The sequence below is a fragment of the Macrobrachium rosenbergii genome, chromosome 12 (assembly GCF_040412425.1).
Source record: "Macrobrachium rosenbergii isolate ZJJX-2024 chromosome 12, ASM4041242v1, whole genome shotgun sequence".
NCBI classification, from domain to species: domain Eukaryota; kingdom Metazoa; phylum Arthropoda; class Malacostraca; order Decapoda; family Palaemonidae; genus Macrobrachium; species Macrobrachium rosenbergii.
Window position 1 is genome coordinate 63,847,820 of NC_089752.1, and position 25,143 is coordinate 63,872,962.

The 25,143-nt window shown below is 36.3% G+C and overlaps 1 long non-coding RNA gene and 1 pseudogene across 1 annotated transcript in view; one reads left to right on the forward strand and one right to left on the reverse strand.

Annotated features, from left to right (window-relative positions):
• The window catches only part of LOC136844252 (uncharacterized), a 31,337-nt gene extending 6,561 nt beyond the window's left edge, over positions 1-24,776 (reverse strand). Inside the window, exons 1-3 of the long non-coding RNA XR_010854792.1 lie at positions 24,619-24,776; positions 5,833-6,102; positions 80-266 (exon numbers count right to left, since the gene is read on the reverse strand). This is a non-coding gene — a long non-coding RNA (uncharacterized lncRNA). The remainder of the gene's footprint in view (positions 1-79; positions 267-5,832; positions 6,103-24,618) is intronic.
• LOC136844292 (piggyBac transposable element-derived protein 4-like) lies at positions 15,647-20,436 on the forward strand (annotated as a pseudogene).
• Positions 24,777-25,143: the final 367 nt, after the last annotated feature.

Genomic DNA, 25,143 nt, shown 5'->3' on the forward strand with positions numbered 1-25,143 from the left:
ACCAAAGAACTTTGATATTCAAACATAAATTTCTCATCATCTGTGAAAGCGATCGCAGGGTATTGTGGCAAATCCATACCTTGCTCTGAGGGCGTCCTTGATAGCCAGTCTTTAGCTGCTGATTGCTCTGGAGCATCGTCAATCCTGCGTGCAGGGGTTGCTCACGTCCTTGCGTCGCTCTGTGTGTGTGCTTGCGAACGATGGGTGCTTGGCCTGTTAGCAACAAAGCCGTGATTCCACTCTTGATTAAATGTCGAGGGTATTACCTGTCGAGAAATGAAACATGATATAACCCTTTGGCTTGTTACATAAGCTTCACTAATCGCTTTACTTTGCGTCAATTTGCTGATCATATGATCTGCAAAATACTCTGTCATTTTAATTGAATTAATATCGATTGTTTTGTTTCTCATCATAAGTAGGGGATTTTTGGTATCAAGTAGTCTTCCATGACAGTGACATTGAAAATATGTCGGGATATCCTTCAGATTCGATTACTTTATAGGTTTGTGTTTCTGGCTACGCTTTTGAGATACATGTATATACGTACATATGAGTGCTACTGTTTATGAATGCAAACCCCCCCTTTGTAACGAGAGAGAGAGACAGACAGAGAGAATTTTTCAATCTTTTTCATTTAATGTTGAGCTTGTAGGCCTTCCATGTGTATAAATAACTTCATTCTACAAATATCTACGTACAAAAAATATTCCCTTCTGTATTCCCTCAAGGGATAATTTCTAGGAGTCGTGACTCTCGCTACGGCTCGAACCATTCATTACGAAAATGTATGTAAAGATAATATACTTGAAATATGCATCAGAACCACCAAATATTATTGGAAATCCATTCATAGCCTAAGTCTGTCAATAGATCGATGAAATACAACCGACGCAGGCTTATCAATTTCCCTCCAGAAACGATTATTGTGCTCGATGAACCCACCAGGAATAATCATTCCCTTGTTTATAATGGTAATCGTAGCCTCTCAAACAACATGGATTTATTTTCCATTGCTAAATGGATATTTGCAAAGATCTAAGGTGTTATGTTCTGTTTATGATGAAAATATTATTTTTCTTTTATTTTGCTCGAGAGAAAGATATTCCTAGCCTTTTTTACTTCGAAAGCAATACATACCTGAGTAGAGCACATTAAAACATGCACATTTGTAAACACAGACGATACACATACGTAAAATCTCAAAGGAAAGCTAGTAAGAATATATTTTTTTCTAATAACTTATATGTCTATCCTGATTTTTATGTGTCTTCAGGTGAATATTAAAATTCCATTATTGATTGAGAGTTTACCCGCGCGCTCTCTCTCTCTCTCTCTCTCTCTCTCTCTCTCTCTCTCTCTCTCTCTCTCTCTCTCTCTCTCTCTCTCTCTCTCTCTCTCTCCTTTTTCTATTTACTACAGTATCGTTGAATTCTTTACAATGATCTTGAGTCGGTGGTTCCAATATTTTTTCTAATCAGGGGAGGAGTTTCACTGGCTTGGAATCCAACGTCATAACACTCACACACACGCACACACAGATAGATAGACACAGGGATAGATGGATAGATAAGTAGATAGATAAATAGATAGCTACGAATTCTATTCACTTTGACATGGGGTGCCTCCAGAAGCAACGAGCCTTCTGGCCCCCAGGCAATCTTGAAATAAGAGTTTACTCCCAATATTTTGCAGAATATCAACAAAAAAATTGTTCAACCCCCACCTATTTCTAACAACTCTCGCGGAATTTCATAGCTCACAAACACATATCGCATAACCTCCTCCCATAATTAAATCCGACAGAGGAAGGGACCAGAGGGAAAATTGCTATTACGTTTAATGTCCAGACCAGAACTTGGGTTCTCAGGGGTCGCTAACGTTGTGTCATAAGGTTTTAAGAGTATAATATTTATTTTATTAAATCATATTAACATTATCATTATTACGCTTACAACATATCCAGGACGACGCCATGTCCTATGTTTATTGTCCGACAGCTTTGAGATAGTTAAGCTAGGCGTGGTTATCCCGTAGAGTTTTTCACGAACGGAAATTTCACAAATGTGGTGTTTTGATCCCGTAGAGTTCTCACACAGAACCTTACATACGGACCCTTGTTTTCTACGCAGTACTCTTACGTAAGGCTAATAAACGCCCTTCGAGGATACTGTGATTAAAAGGGACAATAAAGAAAACGAGCTTCCCTTCCAGCTGTCACCTTTCCAAGGAACGTTCCAGAGACTCAAGTTAATTATACATGACGTTCCTTGGGGGGAACTGTTGAAAACTCGACCCTGACGTTGAAGCGGGGGTGATGGTGACGTTAAGGAAATAAACGTGTGGAAATGTGTCCCTTTTTTTTTTTTAGGTAGTTACGAGGAATTATGTGAGAAGGTAACCTTACCCAAAGTTGCGAAATAATGGAATAAACATTTTTGTTCGTTAGTCTTCTCTCTGATTTGATTCATGATTTATGGAAATTTAGTTGTAAAGTCAGGCGCTGAGGAACTTTCAGCCACTCGGCGCTCAAGACAATGAAGACATGGAGTTGGAGTGGTTGGACAACAAGATGGAAGAAAGGAAGAGGAAATGGAGTTAGAGTAAAAGGCTAAAGAGAGGCTGCAGCAAGGGGCCGAAGGCAAGCATCAAACAACCTTTTGTAATGCCTACAGTGCACCACGCGAGGTTTTATGATGGTGAAACCCCCCTTACGGGGTTCTTCACTCTAAAAGAGCATAACGAAAAGTTTCTCACAATTTTGCTACAGAATTTGCCAGTTATTCTCAGTCTATCTAACCTTCAAAATTTCACGGGCAAGTCATCAACCGAAAGTTTAATGTAAAACATTAATAAATATTGGAAATTTTATTCAACGCCAGATTGGCAGGGAAAAGAAAAAAGAACCCTGACACTCGACAACGTTACTTTGTTAACCCCATTCAAGCATGAGCACTGATGTTCAGCAGACCAAGTAGCACGCACTAACATCTGGATTTTGGTAAACATTCACAGCTGGTGAAAATGCTGTTACTTAGGAACTGCGCACCATGTCGTTTAATTAAGCATTTCTAAATTATGAATTATATTAGATTGAATAACAGCTTGTATATATATATATATATATATATATATATATATATATATATATATATATATATATATATATATATATATATATATATATATATATATATATATATATATATAATATATAATATATATATATATATATATATATATATATATATATATATATATATATATATATATATATATATATATATATATATATATATATATATATATATATATATATATATATATTGTTAAGTGGAAACTACTTCCGAAGCAAACCCAAACCTCCAAACTTCCTTGCACCCAAAAATAACGTAATTTCATACTGATACCTAACTGAGGAAGGGCGTGAGAAACTCAGCCCCTATGTAAATTTCTCTCCATGCTCCCCTTTTTGGTGTATCTGTTTATCTTTTCTAAAGACTTGGTGACTGCTTGAACTACCTCTTTTCAGATAAAAGGCGAATGGAGACGAAGCCTGCCGATAATCCGCCAGAAAGGTTGAGTTCCCCGTAAAAACTGGCGAACATGGGTTGCCAGAAGTCACCAGGATTTGGGAAAGATCCCAACATAGAAAATGAGGTGACTGAACCACCATCTTGTGATCCCAGTGACCTCTGGAACAAGAAAGAAATTAAGCCTGCAAGGTCATATAAGGCGAGAAACAGCGGTCGTCGCTCTCAGAAACATGCCATTAGCAGACGGACACACTACCCTTTGCATGCTCCTTATTGAGCTGACCCTTCCACGTGGTCACCTTTCGACCACCCAGTCGCCTTACCTGTGCATTTTTCCATTAAACTCACCCCTCCAGAACTGGTGAAATTCGACGAGGCCCCTCCATCGCTCCGTTATAAGGTAACGTCCTGACTAGAAGTTTTTTCAACAGTCATGTATCTTAAATCTTCCACTGCACTCTCATTTTCTTTTCTAAAGTGCGAGTTATCACAAAGACCTGACTCACTTACCTCAGTGTGAATTTTGATGCAAGTATATCGTACCAGAATCGAGTTATCTTGGCACCATTTCTGCAACCCTCGATTCGCCCGAGATCGCTATAATAATCCTTGTGTAACCGCCGGCATTATCAAATTGCAGAGGGCACATCGGTTGTGGAAAAGGCCACTGCAATGAATTCTTCAGTATCCCTTTCAAGAGGATTAATCATAGACTATTCAATTTTTTAACAGTGATAGCATAACTAACCATGTGGCAGCCCCTGTTGGATCTGCCTATCATTGATTGCAGTGGCCTTTTCACTGCAAGAAGCACAAGACAAGTCGATGTTTCCACAGCCGATGTACCGTCTGTAATTTGATAGTGCCAGGAGTTACAGAAGGATAATTATAACGATCTCGAGCGAATCAAGGGTTGCACAGAGGGTGCCAAGATAACTCAATTCTGGTACGATATACTTGCATTAAAATTCACACTGAACAAAGTGAGTCAGGTCTTTGTGATAACTCACACTTCAGAAAAGAAAATGAGAGTGCAGTGGAAAATTTAAGATACATGACTGTTGAAAAAACCTCAAGTCAGGGCATTACCTTATAACGAAGCGATGGAGGGGCCTCATCAAATTTCACCAGTTCTGAAGGGACGAGTTTAATGGAAAAATGCACAGGTAAGGCGACTGGGTGGTCGAAAGGTGACCACATGGAGGGGTCAGCTCAATAGGGAGCATGCAAGGGGTAGTGTGTCCGTCTGCTAAAGGGGTGTTTCTGAGAGCAACGACCGCTGTTTGTCGCCTTATATGACCTTGGGGGCTTAATTTCTTTCTCGTTCCAGAGGTCATTGGGATCACAAGATGGTGGTTCAGTCACCTTCTTTTCTATGATGGGATCTTCCCCAAATCCTGGTGACTTCTGGCAACCCATGTTCGCCAGTTTTTATGGGGAACTCAACCTTTCTGGCGGATTATCGGCAGGCTTCGTCTCCATTCGCCTTTTATCTGAAAAGAGGTAATTCAAGCAGTCACCAGGTCTTTAGAAAAGATAAACAGATGCACCAAAAAGGGGAGCATGGAGAGAAATTTACATAGGGGTTGAGTTAGGCATCAGTATCAAATTACATTATTTTGGGGTGTAAGGCAGTTTGGGGGTTTGGGTTTGTTTCAGAAGTGGTTTTCCACTTATCAATATACACACACATATATATATATATATATATATATATATATATATATATATATATATATATATGTGTGTGTGTGTGTGTATGTGTGTGTATGTGTGTATATATATATATATATATATATATATATATATATATATATATATATATATATATATATATATATATATATATATATATATATATATATATATATATATATATATATATATATATATATATATATATATATATATATATATATATATACAGTATATATATATATATATATATATATATATATATATATATATATATATATATATATATATATATATATATATATATATGTGTGTGTGAACATATATTTGTGTACATATATATTTCTCTAGAGGGACAAGCATTACTTGCAGCACGGTAAAATTTCCTTATTTAATTTTCAGACTCCTTGATATTACCTGCCAATGGCAAGAGGCCCGGATGGCTGGCTACCTACATCAAACAAAAAATATATATTGCCATTCTGGTAAGATGGAACTCTGACTCATATCTTTCCCTTGTTTTCTTTCATTTTCGTTTATTCTTCCTTTAAATCGTTCTTATATTAAATATGGAATTAAAATGACACATATTTTTAAATACCTTTAAATACAGATGGATAGAAAGACGGATAGATGGGTACCAGCGGGAGACCAAAGAGCGTCCCTCGGATGATCGAGGTTGAATGGCGCCAGTTCTCCTTTGTTGCCTTTTCCTCTCGCAAAGTTTTCTGGCAAGATTCCACTAAAACCGAAGTTGAAGAGAGGTTCTAGAGGCTGTTGATATTGTGGATTAATGTTGTAAGCTCTTTCTCTATATATATTTGTCTATAATGGAAAAGTAGAGGAGACAAGGTGGCCATACAAATCTTTCCTGAAAGGGAGAATGATTATATGAGTAGTTCGCCAGAGTATATTTATTATATGGTTGAAAGAAGGGCATATGAAAAACAGGAAATACCTAGTACGAGAGAAAGAGAGACAAAAGAGAGGATAATAAAAACAAAGAATGAGTGTCTCTGCTTATGAGTTTGTGCGGATCTACGAAAATGCTGTGAATATCTTGCCCAGGGGAATCATTCATGACCTCATATTGACAAGAATAATGTACATTAATGGTGTAAAGACTGTCCTTTCGATTGCCGTGGATGTTGACTTCATTTAAAAGAAGAATTTACACGCAAGGACACACACAAAGACAAGATAATCATTTCCCTAAGCACGGCCCATAGTAACCCTTCTTTAATTAATGAAGTCCTACATACACGTCCTCCCCTCACATTCCTCTGAAAGGAATTTCCACGGTAGATTAACTACTGGGCAACCTTGAAGGACAAGGTCAACATAACTCGAAGGAGAATGCCCATACTTTAGCTACTGTCTCATTTGTAACTTTGTGCAAAGTCAACGGTACCTAGTTTCTGCACATACAACCTCTTAAGGGGGTAGTGGCGTCAGTACACCTCACGCTGTGCACTGTGGTCGTTACTTAAGGCTCTTTGCAGCGTCCCTTCGGCCCCCGGCTGCAACGCCTTTCATTCCATTTACTATACCTTCGTTCATATTCTCTTTCTTCCATCTTACTTTCTACCCTCTCCTATCAATAGTTTCACAGTATAACTGCGAGGTTTTCCTCCTTTTACACCTTCAAGACCTTTCTACTAGCAATTTCCCCTTCAGCGCTGAATGACCTCATAGGTCCCAGCGCTTGGCTTTTGGCCTGAATTTCATATTCCAATTCCAATAGTTTCTGTACAGGGCTGACTAGTTTCTGTACAGGGCTGACTAGAATCAGAATGAGATACGATAGTGAGGTCTGTTAGACACGAAAAAATCGCTTGGAGACGTGCTTTTTGTCTATGAATTTTTAATACGAGTCAGTATTTGGACCTTTGTCCTTTGGCCTGCGGTTTTTATTTAACTGAGGGTATTAACTTTCGTAAAAGGTCTTTGTACCATAAATCCATTTTAGACTCTCCATATTGCATGTAGTTCTGTATCAATTTGAATACGCGCACTTTGTATTAAAGATCATTTTTAATTATGGTCCACAAACAGAACATATACTAATTACTTTTAGACTTCCAAATAGTATTATTGCATTTTATTTTCTGTCACACTATTACAGCTTTAGATTAGTATACTGGAGGCTGATCAGTAGCTTCTTTTAATGATTACTCTCGTAAGATATTAATTTTTAGTGTATTATAATATTATAGCTAAAATCCTTTGAAATATTAATAACAGTATCAATACGCTTTTTGTCATTAATAACTAAATTTTAATTTCATCATTGTAAGAAGTTTTTAGTATCATGCATGTTTGTTAAGTCTTTTCAAACTAAAATAACTGACGCCTTTTATTGCAACACTTGTAATTCAGTATATCTTCTTTTTTTTCTAAAGTTTCAAATTATTCTTTCATGTTTATGCTATAAAACAGAGAGAGAGAGAGAGAGAGAGAGAGAGAGAGAGAGAGAGAGAGAGAGAGAGAGAGAGAGAGAGACCAACTGCTATTTCAACAATTTCTTGACCCACTAAGCTGCATAACATAGAGACATTACACAGCATTGCACAACTGAACGAATGATTCCCACTGTCTCGTTCTCTTGTGCGATACGGATTAAGAGGTAAAGTTTTGCAGACCGCAGAAAACTTTGATCGTTGTTAGCCTTGTCAGTGACTGAAGGAGCTTTTGTTTCGAGCTTCGTGTTTGCACGTGCGTAATATTAATCTTACAAGCTTTGTTGTGTTGTACATACAGTCACTGATTGTCTTAAAAACCAGAATCATAGGCAACTTCTATGACCATTAATAATAATGGTATAAAAATGGTCGAAGCCAGAGACGCTTTGAATGAAAATATACCTAATATATATATTTTTTTTTTCTAAATAGCTGTTCGTAGTAACTTTCTCCTGAATAAATAAAGAAAAATGAAATAATTTTGTACATGTCCGATAAAAGCAAAATAAGTCCCGTTTCTCTACAGTTCTTATCTAAGGGTCATGTCTACATAGACTGGAAACAAAATGTAGCCGAAACCACTCTTAACATTTTTCAAAATAATTATGAATTTTGACAGAAAAATATTATAGGACTTTGCACAGGTTTGCAGGAATCTTAATGTACCTGAAACCGCCTTATTCATGAGTGAAATAACGTATGAACATAAGATAAATTCCCAGTGAAAATATAACTCCAATCAAGAGTGAATCCCCTACTGTTTTCTTCATTCAGGTGCGTCCTCAATGAGAGACGTGGACGGAATACAAAATTACCTTAATTTCAACACCGCTTTCAAGAGTTGGCCGCACTCAAAACAACTGGAGAGACGCATAATGAAATTAAGGGGTCTGTAATTGAAGGACTTTGATACAATTGCCCCGGACTGTTCAATCTGATGCAGCCAGACAAATCATACCCAAAAACATTGGTGTATTGCCTCTGAATAACAAGATGAATATCCTCTAGCAGCTTTAGGAGTAACACTCATTTCTGTAGGACTTTGAAGGTCTTGAGAGTGACAGTCATTTATTTACAACTTTGAAAGTCATGGAATTATAACCTTTTTAAGTCATGGAAAAGTACGAGATGGGATTTTTACTTGCTTACAACTTGAGCAAATGGAAGTTTGAGAATTGTTACGGCAATTTTAGATGCCTTAACAATGGCATTAATAATTACACAACAATATTTTTTTAATAATCTTCAAGACTACGGTAAAGTACATGACAAAAAACTAAGCCTTTAACATCAGAAACTCCCTTTCCTCGTAAACTGGATCATAGTTATGAACTTTGCCCAAGTTGAGAGTTAGGATGACAGGGTCAACCTGATCATAACAACTTATTTATGGCTCTTACATCAAAGTTGCGCCAGAAGGGTCCCTTACCTTTCGGTCCCCCAAGCCTCCAAATTTCCCTTGAAAGTTCTGCATTAAAGTTCTGTACTTCAAAACACACTTACGCACACACAAATACGCAGAGAGGGAGATAGATGCGAGACTCAAGTTCCTCCTGGGAGAAGAGATGGAACTAAAGTGTCAAAATATGAATTCCAAAGGCGAAACTTTTTGAAGCAAGGACAAGGGAACGACCAATTCTGGGTAACAGATGTCGTTATTACCCAGTTGCCTATGTAACTGTGGAAACCAGGGCAATACCTGTATTGCCAGTTACAGAGATCATTATATATATATATATATATATATATATATATATATATATATATATATATATATATATATATATATATATATATGTGTGTGTGTGTGTGTGTGTGTGTGTGTGTGTGTGTGTGTGTGTGCGTGTGTAAAGGCCAATCCTGAGCCTATACTTGATTTAAGTCTCCGTTCTGTGAACAGAGGTTGGTATCTCGCTTTTCCGAGATATTTGTGTGATAGCGTGTAACGTGAGCCGACATCATAAGTTATACCTTTCCCTAACTAAATTCTAAGGACTACTGGAATGAGATACTAAGTACAAAACTAAACCTTTATTGAAAAATAACAACGAAAATAACTTCTTAAAAATTACGAAGAATGAAAACGAATGATTCATCATAACTATCAAAAGTTCTTCTAAGGAAATAAGGCCCAAAATCATAAACACCCAATTACTTAAAGGAAACACAGAAAATAACTCATCTGTCAAATTATAAGCAGGTCAATTATTAAAACCAGGTCATCTCAAAATGTCATACCACTCCCTTCCTTGAAGGAGGGAGAAATGGAATGGAATGGAATGGAATGGAACCTGTGAAAGAACAAACGTTATATTAAAATCCAGAAAATGTAAAAATTGCAGAAACACAAAATTTCACTGCCACAGGGATAACGTCTGTGTTCTTAGTTCTGAAAGTAAAGTCTAAAATGTTCATGAGTTCTACTCACTTCACAAAATCCTCTGGGACAGTCTTCATGTAAACTACACAAATCACATGTTTCAGTTATACAACTAACGGATGGCAAAAGCCCAGTCCTACATTGTTCACTCCCATTTTATTCCTTAGGCAATGGACACACAAACTTATTCTTCGTGACATCATTCGAGGTCAAAGTACGACAAGACACGCCTCTGTACTTCAAGGCGTCATGAAGTACACGTACATACACACACATTACTGAATGCTTTCTTCGAAACCGGATTTTATAACCGGTTCAGCTGATGGACGTTTTAAAGGTGAAACCACATTTTCTGTGCCCGTGTCTTGTCACTAAGGAGCTTTGCGATTTCCTGTGGTATGCGAATGGTTCAGCATTTTCCTATCTGCTGTATATAGTCAAAATGGACCCTGCGAACAGCTGACCCAACTTTTCAAAGGTCACCTTCGTGAGCAATTACATATATATATATATATATATATATATATATATATATATATATATATATATATATATATATATATATATATATATATATATATATATATAAGATTCATATGAAGATATATGAAGGCATATAGTAAGGGTCCACAAAACACATCAAAAAAGGCCATAATTTATTTATGAGACGTTTCGCACATGTACTATGTGCATCTTCAATCTGCAAATATAACAAATTTCGTTAAAATTTACAAAACTATTTTAAAAGATAAAGTTAAAAGGAAAAAATTATTTACAAAAATTAAAATTAATAAAACTTGAAAGGTATACAGTAAATAATTTTTTCCTTTTAACTTTATCTTTTAAAATAGTTTTTGTAAATTTTAACGAAATTTGTTATATTTGCAGATTGAAGATGCACATAGTACATGTGCGAAACGTCTCATAAATAAATTATGGCCTTTTTTGATGTGTTTTGTGGACCCCGCTGTATGCCTTTATATATATATATATATATATATATATATATATATATATATATATATATATATATATATATATATATATATATATATATATATATATATATATATATATATATATATATATATATATATATATATTATAAGGTGTTGTAATATATATAACCATTTTATAAGTGTTTTATATGTCTCTGTGAAAATTTTGATGTTTTGCTTGCAGATTTGTCATTCATTGTGAAGATGTGATTTTAAAATGTCCTTTTCTTACAGATAAATAGTATATCATGTAATCTTACAATGCTTTGGTATGTTTTTCCCTTTGTTTAATATTTGGAATTGTATTATGTATGACGAATTCCTAGTGTATTTTTAGCGCCGCCGAAGAGAGAGAGGGTAAGATGTTATCGCTTCCATATTTGCACAAGTGTCCAGTAACTCACGCTTAGAGGCAAAAAGACCCCTCTTAACTTATCGTGATGAGTTGACAGTTATCGGCCAGTTACCTATTATACATTCATCATGTATGTCTAACCTATGTTTATTAGATGTGTCTGTGCCTATTATCTTTTCGTAATCTGAGGAAGAGAGAATGAGTGAGAGATGTACTTGAAGTTGACATGCTGTCAGCCAGCCAATTTTGGGTCTAAAAGCATTTCCTTTTGCTTGTTCAGGTGGTTTGAGTCTCCCAGGAAATGTCAGTCATAGATAAGGCGCTCGAAGCTCAGCTGTGTATGTATTTATACACATGTATACTTATGTATGATGTATGTATACTATATGTATAATGTATTCTGGAAGGGCTTCTGTTGGAGAGTTAAAAGTGCAGTGCTGTTCCAAAGACAGTCAGTCAGCCATAGGGGTCCCTGAGATAAGCATCTCCCTCTCTCTCTCTCTCTCTCTCTCTCTCTCTCTCTCTCTCTCTCTCTCTCTCTCAATAATCCCATTATATATATAAGGGAAAATGAAGGGTTACTGTTTGTAAAAGCCCTGTTAAAACCCACCCCAGGAGTGTGTTAATTTTGTAGAAGGTGATCAGGAATATTGTTTTGTGCAAGTAATGTGGAAAACGTGTAATGGTGTAATAATTACAAAAAGTAATGTGGTGATTACTGAGTTTTGTAATGTTAAGAGTTAAAGTGATATTCTAGGTAAAAGAGAATTATTATTTTGAATAGGTCTTAGTGACTTGGCAGTGTTGTCTGTGAGAAAGTCTTAGAAAGACGTGAGTTTAACTCTTTTTCTTTTTTAAAAGAGAAGTGTTATTTTGAAAGATTGATATAATCTTTAGGCACATTTTTGGTGGTTGGTATATTTCCATTTTTGCATATTGCATTCTTATATGTCTGTGCTATCATATTACTTTAATTTTATAATTACTGTGTTTTGCTGGTGATTTCTTAACATTTTGTTAGTGCCTACCTGTTATTGAGATTTTGGAGAATGTTTATGTGGATTCCAGTCAGTAATATTTTGGTGAATGTTTGTGGTATATACTTGGCACTTGAGTGATAGTTAATAGTTTGAATCTTTACCTAGCCAAATTGCTTTCTTAATAAATTAAAGTTTTGTGAATTGAACTCGATTAAGGAATACTTAAATCTTATACTGTTGTCAATTAATAGTAAATCTTTTGAGACTGTGAACTTTGCATATAACTTTTGGACTTAGAAATAAACCTGTTTGTTTAAAGTTTTTTAAAACATAGCGTTTCATTTTGACCACTAGTAATTAGAGACATTAATGAATGTGTACAAGGTAAGTGATGTATCTGTTTGTTCACCTGAGACTTATCTAGATAAAATAGAACCAGAGAGACAGATAGTGTTTATTGAAGTGATACCCATTTTCCATTAGTCTGGATATAACTTGATAATTGTTGCCTCATCCATAACTTGATAAAGTTACATTGATTTTCTCAAGTGATAAGTAAGTTTTATGGGATCATTGTACCTTTAGTGATTCAGTCAAAACTCTTTGTTATGAAGTTTCAAGTATCTGGTCGATGTGAGGTAACTTTTTGGTATCATTATTTGTGTAATAACCAGGTGCTTGATCACTTTGTGACAAAAGATTTGTTGGCCAGACCCGGGAAATCAAATGATTTGGTGCCCATCGTCTGGGAAATTGAATGATTGGGAAATTAAATTAATTGGTGCCCATCGCCTAGGGAGAACTAAACAGAATATCACTCTGGTTTATGATTTATACTGGTGGTGTTTGGAATATATTTTGGTAGGAGAGTAACCATATAATTGTTTTGAAGTGAATTGTAAACCCTTCTTGTTGAGTAAACTAGAAAAAATGGCTCGGTTTGAAGTTCAGGAATTTCTGGCAGCTCCAACCACCAGAAAGTTATCTAAATCTCACCTGACTAAGGGACAGTGGACTCTCTTAGCAATGACATGTGGGGTAATGTTACTTTTGATATAAGTGAGGCACAAGTTAAGTGTGTCGCAATCAAAGCATTAATAAGCTCCAGTAAAGTAGATAGAGAGTTCGGGGAGGCATATGAATTGTTGAATGCAGCTGAGATAGAATTCACAAACAAGGCAAGGCAAGAGAATGAGAACGGTGATGTACAGGCAGAACTTAAGAGTTTAGACTCAGAAGAATTTTGGGGTAGACTGAAGGTGTTAGAGTCAGAAGAAAACTTACTTAGGCTGGAGATACAGACTGATAAAGAAAAAGAAGAAAGAGATAAAGAAAGGGAGGAAAGAGATAAAGCAAGGAGGCGAGAAGAAGAAGAAAGAGATAGAGCAAGAGAAGAAAGAGATAGAGTAAGGAGGCGAGAGGAAGAAGAAAGAGAAAAGGCAAAACATGAAAGGGAGTTTGAGTTGATCAGAGCTCGATCCTTACTGCCTGTAAATCCATATAACTATATCCAAGGTAACACAGACCCTGTGTTTGATGTAGCAAAAGTACGGAAGTTAATTCCAAAATTTACAGAAGAAGCTCCAGATGAGTTTTTTGATCACTTTGAAAAAGTGGCTTCAGGTATGGGATGGCCAGAGGATAAATGGTCAGTTTTGTTACAGAGTGTTCTCATTGGTAAAGGAAGAAGTGCCTATTTAGCCTTATCAGCTGATCAGTGTAAAGAGTACCAGGTACTCAAATACAATGTGCTACAGGTTTACCAGATGACCCCTGAGTATTACAATGAAAGATTCAGATCTTTGAAGAAGGATGAAGATGACTTTCTTGGATTATGCCTATAAAGTAAGGAGATGTTTTAAACGATGGCTGGAGGCGGCTAAAGTTAAGTCTATGAACGAACTTGAAGAATTAGTGGTCTTAGAGCAATATCTAAGAAGAATTCCTGAACATATAAGAGCCTATTTGAGAGAGAGAGAGGTGAAGAAACTTGATAAAGCTGCTACTCTGAGTGAGGATTACAATATAATTTCCGGCAAAAAGAATTATAATGGCATGTACCAGAACCAACAGTTCACAGGTTATAGGTCTCAGTCGAATTTTAAGAATAGTGCTGTGAGAAACCCCTCTAATAATTGTACCAGTACAAAGCCAGGATATGCTCCACAGCAGTGGAATGCTAAACCCGCCCCTTCTAGTCTATTCTCAAGACAAGTGCAGAAAATTAATGTTGTTTGCCACAAATGTGGAAGAGTAGGACATTATAGTCGAGATTGCTATAAAGTGTACCAGCAGACTAAGCCAGTTGGACAGGTGACAAGAGCTAACCAGCCAAAGCCAACTACGAGGAACAATGTGGGAGAAAATGAAACCAGACAAGCAGAGTGCTTAGCAACCAGTGGAAATGCAAATCCCAGTAGTGAGTGGCTGAACAGTGAGGAGGCTTTTAAGCCATATATCTTTGAAGGTATGCTGACAACCCCCTCTTTGAGTGTACAGGTACCAGTGAAGATATTACGTGATACAGGAAGTAATCACAGTGTGGTAATTCGAGGTGCTCACCCGCAGTTGGAGAAGAATCTCACCGGAGATTCAGTTATTTTAAAAGGTATAGGAGGAGAGGAAGTAACTCCTATATGCCGCTTGCATTTGTCATGTGAATTAGTGACAGGAAGTGTTGATTTTGCAGTAAAGGACTCACTAGCCGTTGAAGGTGTACATGTTTTACTGGGTAATGAAGTTGGTGTTCCCTTCGTTCCTTGTCCTGTAGTGACAGACAAACCATTAAGGATTAGTCCTACAACAGAACTAGAGAAGAAAAACCCTCACCTATTTCCATGTTGTGTAACTACCAGGAGCATGACGAGAACTGAGCATAGAAGTGAAGAAATTGAAGATTTACCTGCAGCAGAAGGATCTTTAAGCTTAGAAAAGCTGTTCTGGGAAAGTGAAGTTTCCCCTAATGTCAGTACTGAAGAGATTCTTGCAGAAGAGGAAAATCCTATTATTGGTAAAGAGACTCCGAGTAGTCAAAATGTTCCTGAAGACAGTAGTGAAATTACTGAAGCAAGGCTAACAGATATTGAGAGTTCAACCTTTGAAGTTGGTCAAGTGACTGGAGAAAAATTAGTGGAATTGCAGAAGAGGGATACAACGTTGGCTGAACTGTTCTTCAGAGTGGTTGAACCAGAAGAAATGTGACAAACTTCTACCTGTTATTATCTAAGGGATGGATTGCTAATGAGGAAGCATCGACCTGTAGATATACCAGGAAATGCTGAATGGGGTGAATATCATCAAATTTTAATTCCATTGAGGAAGCAGGTGGTAGCAGTAGCGCACGAGGCTGGACATATGGGAATCAGGAAGACTGTTGAGAAGGTTATGAAGTATTTCTTTTGGCCTGGACTACACAAGGATGTCAGCAAATTTTGCAGGGAGTGTCATACATGCCAAATAGCTGGAAAACCAAATGAAACTATTCAAAAAGCTCCCCTACAACCGATAGAAGTTAGAGGAGAACCCTTTAGCAAGGTAATAATAGATGTGGTTGGTCCGCTTCCGAAAACGAAGAAAGGACATGAATATCTGTTGACGTTAATGTGTCCCTTAACAAGATATCCTGGGGCGATTCCTATAAGAAGTATAAGTGCAAAGGTAATAGCTGAGAAGTTGGTAGAATTTTTCTCCAAGTTTGGAATTCCAGAAATTGTACAGAGCGATAGAGGAACGAACTTTACCTCAAAATTATTCCAAGATGTGCTGAATTTGCTAGGAGTGAAACAACAGTTATCTACTGCTTATCACCCAGAGACTCAAGGAGCTTTAGAAAGGTTCCATCAAACTTTGAAAAGTATGTTAACCAAATACTGTAATGAGTTGGGAAGAGAATGGTATGTTGGTTTACCCTTAATGTTATTTGAGGTAAGAAATGCTTATCAAGAAAGTATGGGATGTTCGCCAAATGAAATGATTTTCGGTCGAGACGTGAGAAGTCCGTTGAAAATCCTTGCAAAGAACGGGGAAGAAAATCAAGAGGAAGTCCAAGGAGAATATGTGAAGAACTTGAGGAAAAGGTTAGAAGAAATTAGAAAATTCTCTTTAGAAAATTTGAAGACAAGCCAAGAGAAAATGAAAAGAAAATATGATGCTAAGACTAAGTTACCAACTTCTCAGCAATTACCTTTGCACTTATACTTCTTATAGAAATCGCCTCAGGATATCTTGTTAAGGGACACATTAACGTCAACAGATATTCATGTCCTTTCTTCGTTTTCAGAAGCAGACCAACCACATCTATTATTACCTTGCTAAAGGGTTCTCCTCTAACTTCTATCGGTTGCAGCGGAGCTTTTTGAATAGTTTCATTTGGTTTTCCAGCTATTTGGCATGTATGACACTCCCTGCAAAATTTACTGACATCCTTGTGTAGTCCAGGCCAAAAGAAATACTTCATAACCTTCTCAAACTTAGTCTTAGCATCATACTTTCTTTTAATTTTCTCTTGGCTTGTCTTCAAATTTTCTAAAGAGAATTTTCTAATTTCTTCTAACCTTTTCCTCAAGTTCTTCACATATTCTCCTTGGACTTCCTCTTGATATTCTCATTGAGTCTGTGGGTGATAAGCAGTAGATAACTGTTGTTTCTCTCCTAGCAAATTCAGCACATCTTGGAATAACTTTGAGGTAAAGTTCGTTCCTCTATCGCTCTGTACAATTTCTGGAATTCCAAACTTGGAGAAAAATTCTACAACTTTACCTCAAAATTATTCCAAGATGTGCTGAATTTGCTAGGAGTGAAACAACAGTTATCTACTGCTTATCACCCAGAGACTCAAGGAGCTTTAGAAAGGTTCCATCAAACTTTGAAAAGTATGTTAACCAAACACTGTAATGAGTCGGGAAGAGAATGGGATGTTGGTTTACCTTTAATGTTATTTGAGGTAAGAAATGCTTATCAAGAAAGTATGGGATGTACCCTTATACTCCGTGAGGCCATGATCATGGCTTTACCGGTAGCCTCCGTGAGGCCATGTTCATGGCTCTCTAAAGTTCTGTTCAAATTCGCCGCCCTCACGTCCCCACTAGGCCATTTTGGTGGCCTTAAAACGTCACTACAATGCTTCCCTACCATTGGCTCTCTGATTCCGCATCATAAAGTAGCAACCAATCAGATGGTTAGCTTTTGTTTTGGTCTTGAATGTGGTTGTTTTAGGCGGTTGATTTTGCTGCTGTGTGACTGGAACTTGTTAGTGATACATTTTACGTAATATTTTGGATTTAGACGCTAAAATTTATGGATATAATTGCTTCTTGTGATTCAGGAATGTTTTGTGTGTTTCGCAGTGAAGGGAAAATGTTTGGCAAAGCAATGAACAACTGGATTTCACTCAAAAGTATTTGTTTACAAAGACGATCTCTTTGCCAAAACGTTTGTGTTAGCTGTGTTGTTGTGCTGTTTGTGTTGTCTATGTAAATTTTGTAATGCATTTGTTTCTCGTGATTCAGTAATAGTTTATACAATTACATGCCAAAGTATAATGCAGGAAAACTACTACAAAAGCAAAACCACGCAAAATAGTTTTCCATGTCTCACACGACCTTTGTAAACTCGTTTTGACAGCTGGACATAAACACACGTGAGTACAGGTCTTCAACGTAAGCATTGCTTATTTCATACCTTTTTTTTATTTTTAGAAGCATATTTAGAAGAATGTTTATTTTAATTCCGTACTATTTTAGGGAATTATATTTTAATTCTGTACTATTTTATGGAATAATATATATTATAGGATAGGCTAGGTGGTTTCACTTGAAAATTTTGGTAACACATTTCATGCATGGGTATCCACATCGCTTATGACATACGAGGACCTTCATTTCAAGGCAATAAATGAACATGCAGAGTAATGAATGAACACACATAAATACATGAGTAACACTCTGTTGTAATTACGTTTTTGTTTTTTGTGTTTGTGCCCGTCTTCATGATTGTAAATAACTATTTTCTCTGCAAATCTTTGGTGTTGTCTGTTATATATATATATATATATATATATATATATATATATATATATATATATATATATATATGTGTGTGTGTGTGTGTGTGTGTATATATATATATATATATATATATATATATATATATATATATATATATATATATATATATATTATATTTTCATGTGTGCTTTTTCAGATTATCACGATTACTATGGATGACGAAAATGATGGGAGTCTTACCCAATCAGAAAAATTAAGTATACCTTAGTTTTACCAGAGACTGATGATGATAGTATTTATGATGGCTGTACTAGGGAGGAAGATATTGCTGCTGATGATGAAAGTGAGACTGATGATGAATCAGCTGATGAAACCGATGATGTGAATTCTGGTAGTGATAGCAGTGATGATGGAGACTGGATGCAGGTATTAGATAATGAAGCTGGACCACCTACTGTAAGATACACAGGCCATTGTGGACCAATCCATCCCCCAAAACATGATGCACTACCAATAGAAGCTCTTTATTACAGATAGTTTTGTTCAGAAAATTGTTGATGAAACGAATTTGTATGCAAGTCAGTGGATACAGTCCCATACTGAGTATCTACAACAAAAGAAAAGGTCTGTGGTCAACTTATGGATCAAACAAGGTCAGACATTTGTGAATGAAATATTGGCTTTTTTGGGAGTTATTTTGAATATGGGACTTATCAAGAAACCAACTCTGAGGTCCTACTGGGATTGTACAAATCCAAGCCAGGCATCACCGTGGTTCTCTAACCACTACAATAGAGAGAGGTTTGAAGTGATACTCAAGTTTCTGCATTTTGCAGACAATTCAAAAGTTCCACCACCAGATCACCCAACATATAAATTGTATAAAATATAACTGGTTATTGATCACTTCCAAAGGACTTTCAAAAGTCATTACTACCCTGAAAGAAAAATATCCATTGATGAAAGCATTATTGGTTTTAGAGGTAAGACCCCTCATTTGCGACAGTATATGCCAAACAAGCATCATGCTAGGTTTGGAATAAAGGTTTGGTGTTTATGCGAGGCAAGAATTGGTTATACTTATGCTTTTGAAGTATATAGGGGAACAGCTGGTATGCAAGTAAGTGATAATGGGGCCACATATGACCTTGTTATGAGGCTTCTTGAGAAAGCAGGCCTATTTCATCGTGGTCATCACATAGGTCTTGACAATTACTTTTCTTCGCCTAAGCTATTTCAAGATCTTTGGCAGAATGGCACAACAGCAACTGGAACAGTTCGCACTAACCGCAAAGGGGTGCCTATGGATGCAGTAAAGAAAAAACTGAAAAACAAAGAGGTTTCAGAATACAGAAAGAGTCCTTTGTTATGTGTGGCTTACAAGGATGGTAAGAAAACACCTGTTCTTCTATCTACTCTCTCAAAAGGAGGCTATAAAATTGTAAAGAGAACAGGCAAACCTGACAAAATAGTTCCACAAATTGTTGATGACTACAATCATGTCATGGGAGGTGTAGATATGAAAGACACCAAGCTTTACTCATACCTAGCTGAACGCAAGACACTGAAATGGACTAACAAGGCAGCCTTTTCACTGATTGGGACAGCTGTCCTCAACAGCTGTTTACTATATGTAGCTAATACATCAAGCAACCATCCCTTAGATAGATATAAGTTCGTGGTCTCCTTGGTCGAGTCACTTGTCCAGAACTACGAACCAGTAAAAACCATCAGGAAAAGACAAACTCTGGAACAAATCCATGCAGCTTCACTCTCACCTGATCAAATAGGAAGTCCTTCCCATGTAGCAGTATCTGCAGATGATGGGCATAAGATTGTAAAACTCCCAGTGGGGAAGAAGAGGAACTGTATAGCAGGTCACCCTAAAAGGGTCCGCTTGGGTTATTTTTGCCCAAAATGTGATGGGGGAATTTGCCCTGAATGCTTCACTGTTTTTCACAATAAAATGAAACACTAGGCATCAAATGAAAGGATATTATTTACCTTACAATTTAATACCCATAACACTACTGAAAATTAACTATAAAGCCATTTTATGGTCATTCAGAGTAAATTTTGAAAAAATCAAAACTTTTTTTTTAAATTTACCTCAATTTTATCATTTTCTTACATCAGATTTTTTGCACGTAGGATAAAATGTTATAATGTATCAGAATATTCAAAGCAGTAGCTTTCTAGTGATATATAACTTCACATACTTCAGAGTAGAACTACTTGTCTGAAACTGAGATCAAACACAAACATCAAGGATTGGTTAAGGCAGCAGTATTTTATATACATATTTCAATTAGGCTTAAAATTATAAGTCCGGGGTATAAGGGAGGCGATTCCTATAAGAAGTATAAGTGCAATGGTAATAGCTGAGAAGTTGGTAGAATTTTTCTCCAAGTTTGGAATTCCAGAAATTGTACAGAGCGATAGAGGAACGAACTTTACCTCGAAATTATTCCAAGATGTGCTGAATTTGCTAGGAGTAAAACAACAGTTATCTACTGCTTATCACCCAGAGACTCAAGGAGCTTTAGAAAGGTTCCATCAAACTTTGAAAAGTAAGTTAATCAAGTACTGTAATGAGTTGGGAAGAGAATGGTAGATGTTGGTTTACCCTTAATGTTATTTGAGGTAAGAAATGCTTATCAAGAAAGTATGGGATGTTCACCAAATGAAATGATTTTTGGTCGAGACGTGAGAGGTCCGTTGAAAATCCTTGCAGAGAACTGGGAAGAAAATCAAGAGGAAGTCCAAGGAGAATATGTGAAGAACTTGAGGAAAAGGTTAGAAGAAATTAAAAAATTCTCTTTAGAAAATTTGAAGACAAGCAAGAGAAAATGAAAAGAAAGTATGATGCTAAGAATAAGTTAAGAAGCTTTAATGTTGGACAGCAAGTCCTAGTGTTCTTACCAGTGAAAAGGGTTTCACAAATAAATTTCAAGGTCCTTATAGGATAACCTAACAGAAAAGTTAAGTGATCGAACTTATGTGATTGAAACACCATGGAGAAGGAAACGACGGAGGAAGATACATGTAAATCTTTTGAAACCCTACTTTTCAGAAACTACAACTGAGGTTAGGTCTATAACCCAAACAACTTCATATACAGAAGAAGATGATGGTTACGAGTTGGGAGCTGAAAATAAGATGAACAATTCCTCAATATTAGAAAATTTAGAAAGCAAACTAAAACATCTAAGTGTTGAACAAAGCAAAGAATTAACTGACATGATCCAAAATTTCCCTGAAATTTTTACAGTCATACCTAAGAGTACCGACTTGACAAAGCATGAGATTAAAATCAGAGAGGATGCTAAACCATTCAAGCAAAGAGTTTATCGTGTATCACCCCTTCGTCAAGATGTTTTGAAAAAAGAAGTTGAATATTTGTTGCAGCACGGATTGGCAGAGCCCAGTTCAAATCATTACAGTTCTCCTTGTGTGTTAGTAAAGAAACCAGATGGCTCGTGTAGGATGTGTACTGATTATAGGAAATTGAATTGCATCAGTGTAGCTGATAATTGTCCCTTACCTCTTATTGATCAATTACTTGATAATATTTGGCAAGCTAAGTTTGTTTCTAAAGTGGTGAAGGAGTTACCAAGATTTGTGAATGTGCTTAGAGTTTATTGCCTATTTTGTGCTAGTTTTTCAGCCATAATAATTTCCCTGATTGTTTGTATAATCTTCTTGTGTAAGGAGAGAGAACATTTTTGGAGAGAGCAGTGTAATTGTAGATTATTTATCCCGTTCCGAATCCACTGATTCGAACCGGGGATAATTAATCTTTTGGGGGGAGGAATATTATAAGGCGTTGTAATATATATAACCATTCTATAAGTGTTTATAGGTCTCTGTGAAAATTTTGATGTTTTGCTTGCAGATTCGTCATTCATTGTGAAGATGTGATTTTAAAATGTCCTTTTCTTACAGATAAATTGTATATCATGTAATCTTACAATGCTTTGGTATGTTTTTCCCTTTGTTTAATATTTGGAATTGTATTATGAATGACGAATTCCTAGCGTATTTTTAGCGCCGCCGAAGAGAGAGAGGGTAAGATGTTATCCTTCCATGTTTGCACAAGTGTCCAGTAACTCGTGCTTAGAGGCAAAAAGACCCCTCTTAACTTATCATGATGTGTTGACAGTTATCGGCCAGTTGCCTATTATACATTCATCATGTATGTCTAACCTATGTTTATTAGCTGTGTTCGTGCCTATTATCTTTTCGTAATCTGAGGAAGAGAGAAGAGGAACAGTGAGAGATGTGGAGTTGACATGCTGTCAGCCAGCCAATTTTTGGGTCTAAAAGCATTTCCAAGAATTTGCTTGTTCAGGTGGTTTGAGTCTCCCAGGAAATGTCAGTCATAGATAAGGCGCTCGAAGCTCAGCCATGTATGTATTCATACACATGTATACTTATGTATGATGTGTGTATACTCTATGTATAATGTATTCTGGAAGGGCTTCTGTTGGAGAGTTAAAAGTGCAGTGCTGTTCCAAAGACAGCCAGTCAGCCATAGGGGTCCCTTAGAAAAGCATCTCTCTCTCTCTCTCTCTCTCTCTCTCTCTCTCTCTCTCTCTCTCTCTCTCTCTCTCTCTCTCTCTCTCAATAATCCCATTATATATATAAGGGAAACTGAAGGGTTACTGTTTGTTAAAGCTCTGTTAAAACTCACCCCAGGAGTGTGTTAATTTTGTAGAAGGTGATCAGGAATATTGTTTTGTGCAAGTAATGTGGAAAACGTGTAATGTTGTAATAATTACAAAAGGTAATGTGGTGATTACTGAGTTTTGTAATGTTAAGAGTTAAAGTGATATTCTAGGTAAAAGAGAATTTTTATTATTTTGAAAAGGTCTTAGTGACTTGACAGTGTTGTCTGTGAGAAAGTCTTAGAAAGTCGTGAGTTTAACTCTTTTTCTTTTTTAAAAGAGAAGTATTATTTTGAAAGATTGATATAATCTTTAGGCACATTTTTGGTGGTTGGTAGATTTCCATTTTTGCATATTGCATTCTTATATGTCTGTGCTATCATATCACTATAATTTTATAATTACAGTGTTTTGCTGGTGATTTCTTAACATTTTGTTAGTGCCTACCTGTTATTGAGATTTTGGAGAATGTTTATGTGGATTCCAGTCAGTAATATTTTGGTGAATGTCTGTGGTATATACTCGGCACTTGAGTGATAGTTAATAGTTTGAATCTTACCCAACCAAATTGCTTTCTTAATAAATTAAAGTTTTGTGAATTGAACTTGATTAAGAAATACTTAAATCTTACAGTGTTGTCAATTAATAGTAAATCTTTTGAGATTGTGAACTTTGCATATAACTTTTGAACTTAGAAATAAACCTGTTTGTTTAAAGTTTTTTAAAACATAGCATTTCATTTTGACCACCAGTAATTAGAGACATTAATGAATGTGTACAAGGTAAGTGATGTATCTGTTTGTTCACCTGAGACTTATCTAGATAAAACAGAACCAGAGAGACAGATGGTGTTTATTGAAGTGATACCCATTTTCCACTAGTCTGGATATAACTTAATAATTGTTGCCTCACCCATAACTTGATGAAGTTACGTTGATTTTCTCAAGTGATAAGTAAGTTTTATGGGATCATTGTACCTTTAGTGATTCAGTCAAAACTCTTTGTTATGAGGTTTCAAGTATCTGGTCGATGCGAGGTAACTTTTTGGTATCATTATTTGTGTAATAACCAGGTGCTTGATCACTTCGTGACAATATACATATATATATATATATATATATTTACATATAGATATATATATATATATATATATATATATATATATATATATATATATATATATATATATATAAATGAGAATTGGCTCTTTATCATTTCTATTATTATTAGCCGTTACCGAACCGAATCGGGATTATAAGTAATTCATTTCGGTTAAATCACTGAATGCTGGGAATGTGGAGTAAACACCTTGTGAGCCCTTTACAGCCTCAAACGAGAATGTTGTCAAGCGCCTCCAGAATCTAATGGTGAATAACAAGAATTCCTTTTTCTATAACGAATTGCGTTACAGTGGCCTCTTGGCCTTACGTCACTTATAATGACCTTAATGGCACGTAACCTAGATGGCAAGAGAGAATCTTCATTGTTCGATGCACCAGTTATGTAATCATTACGCAACTCTCTTCCTGGGATGGCCTACTTTTATTGATATCTGGACGAGGAGAGGATGAAAAGGCTGAAAGGGCCTCTTTGTGATCAGTGGCTGTGACCTCCTATCTGTATAAAGCGGTAATCCTCCTCCGCAAGATAATTGTTATCCACGTTTGTTATCCAGAGATAACACACTGCGTTGAACGCTCACCGTTTACTGGCAGAAATTACAGAAGTTGCGAAAGCTCGTTAAAAATCGGACGCTTCATCTTGTTATGTTATTCGGCAAATCACGTTTGTTTACGTTCATAATCTTGGCATCTGCATGTTTGTTAGACGATTCTTTATTGATACGAGCAACTGGCGTAGTAGAGCTGTCGTCGGGCGTGTACTTCTGGTGAGAAAATAGAAAGAGGAAGAAGGAGGACCTTAAGGTTAAGTTCGTGTTGGGTCAGGAAAGACCGGAAGATTATGAACCCCTTTGATAAAACGTCAAATAAACTTTTGATCTTTACGGTCTTTGGTCCGTGAGATCTGAGTGTGGCCTTGGCAGACTAAATAAGGCGACAAAGTC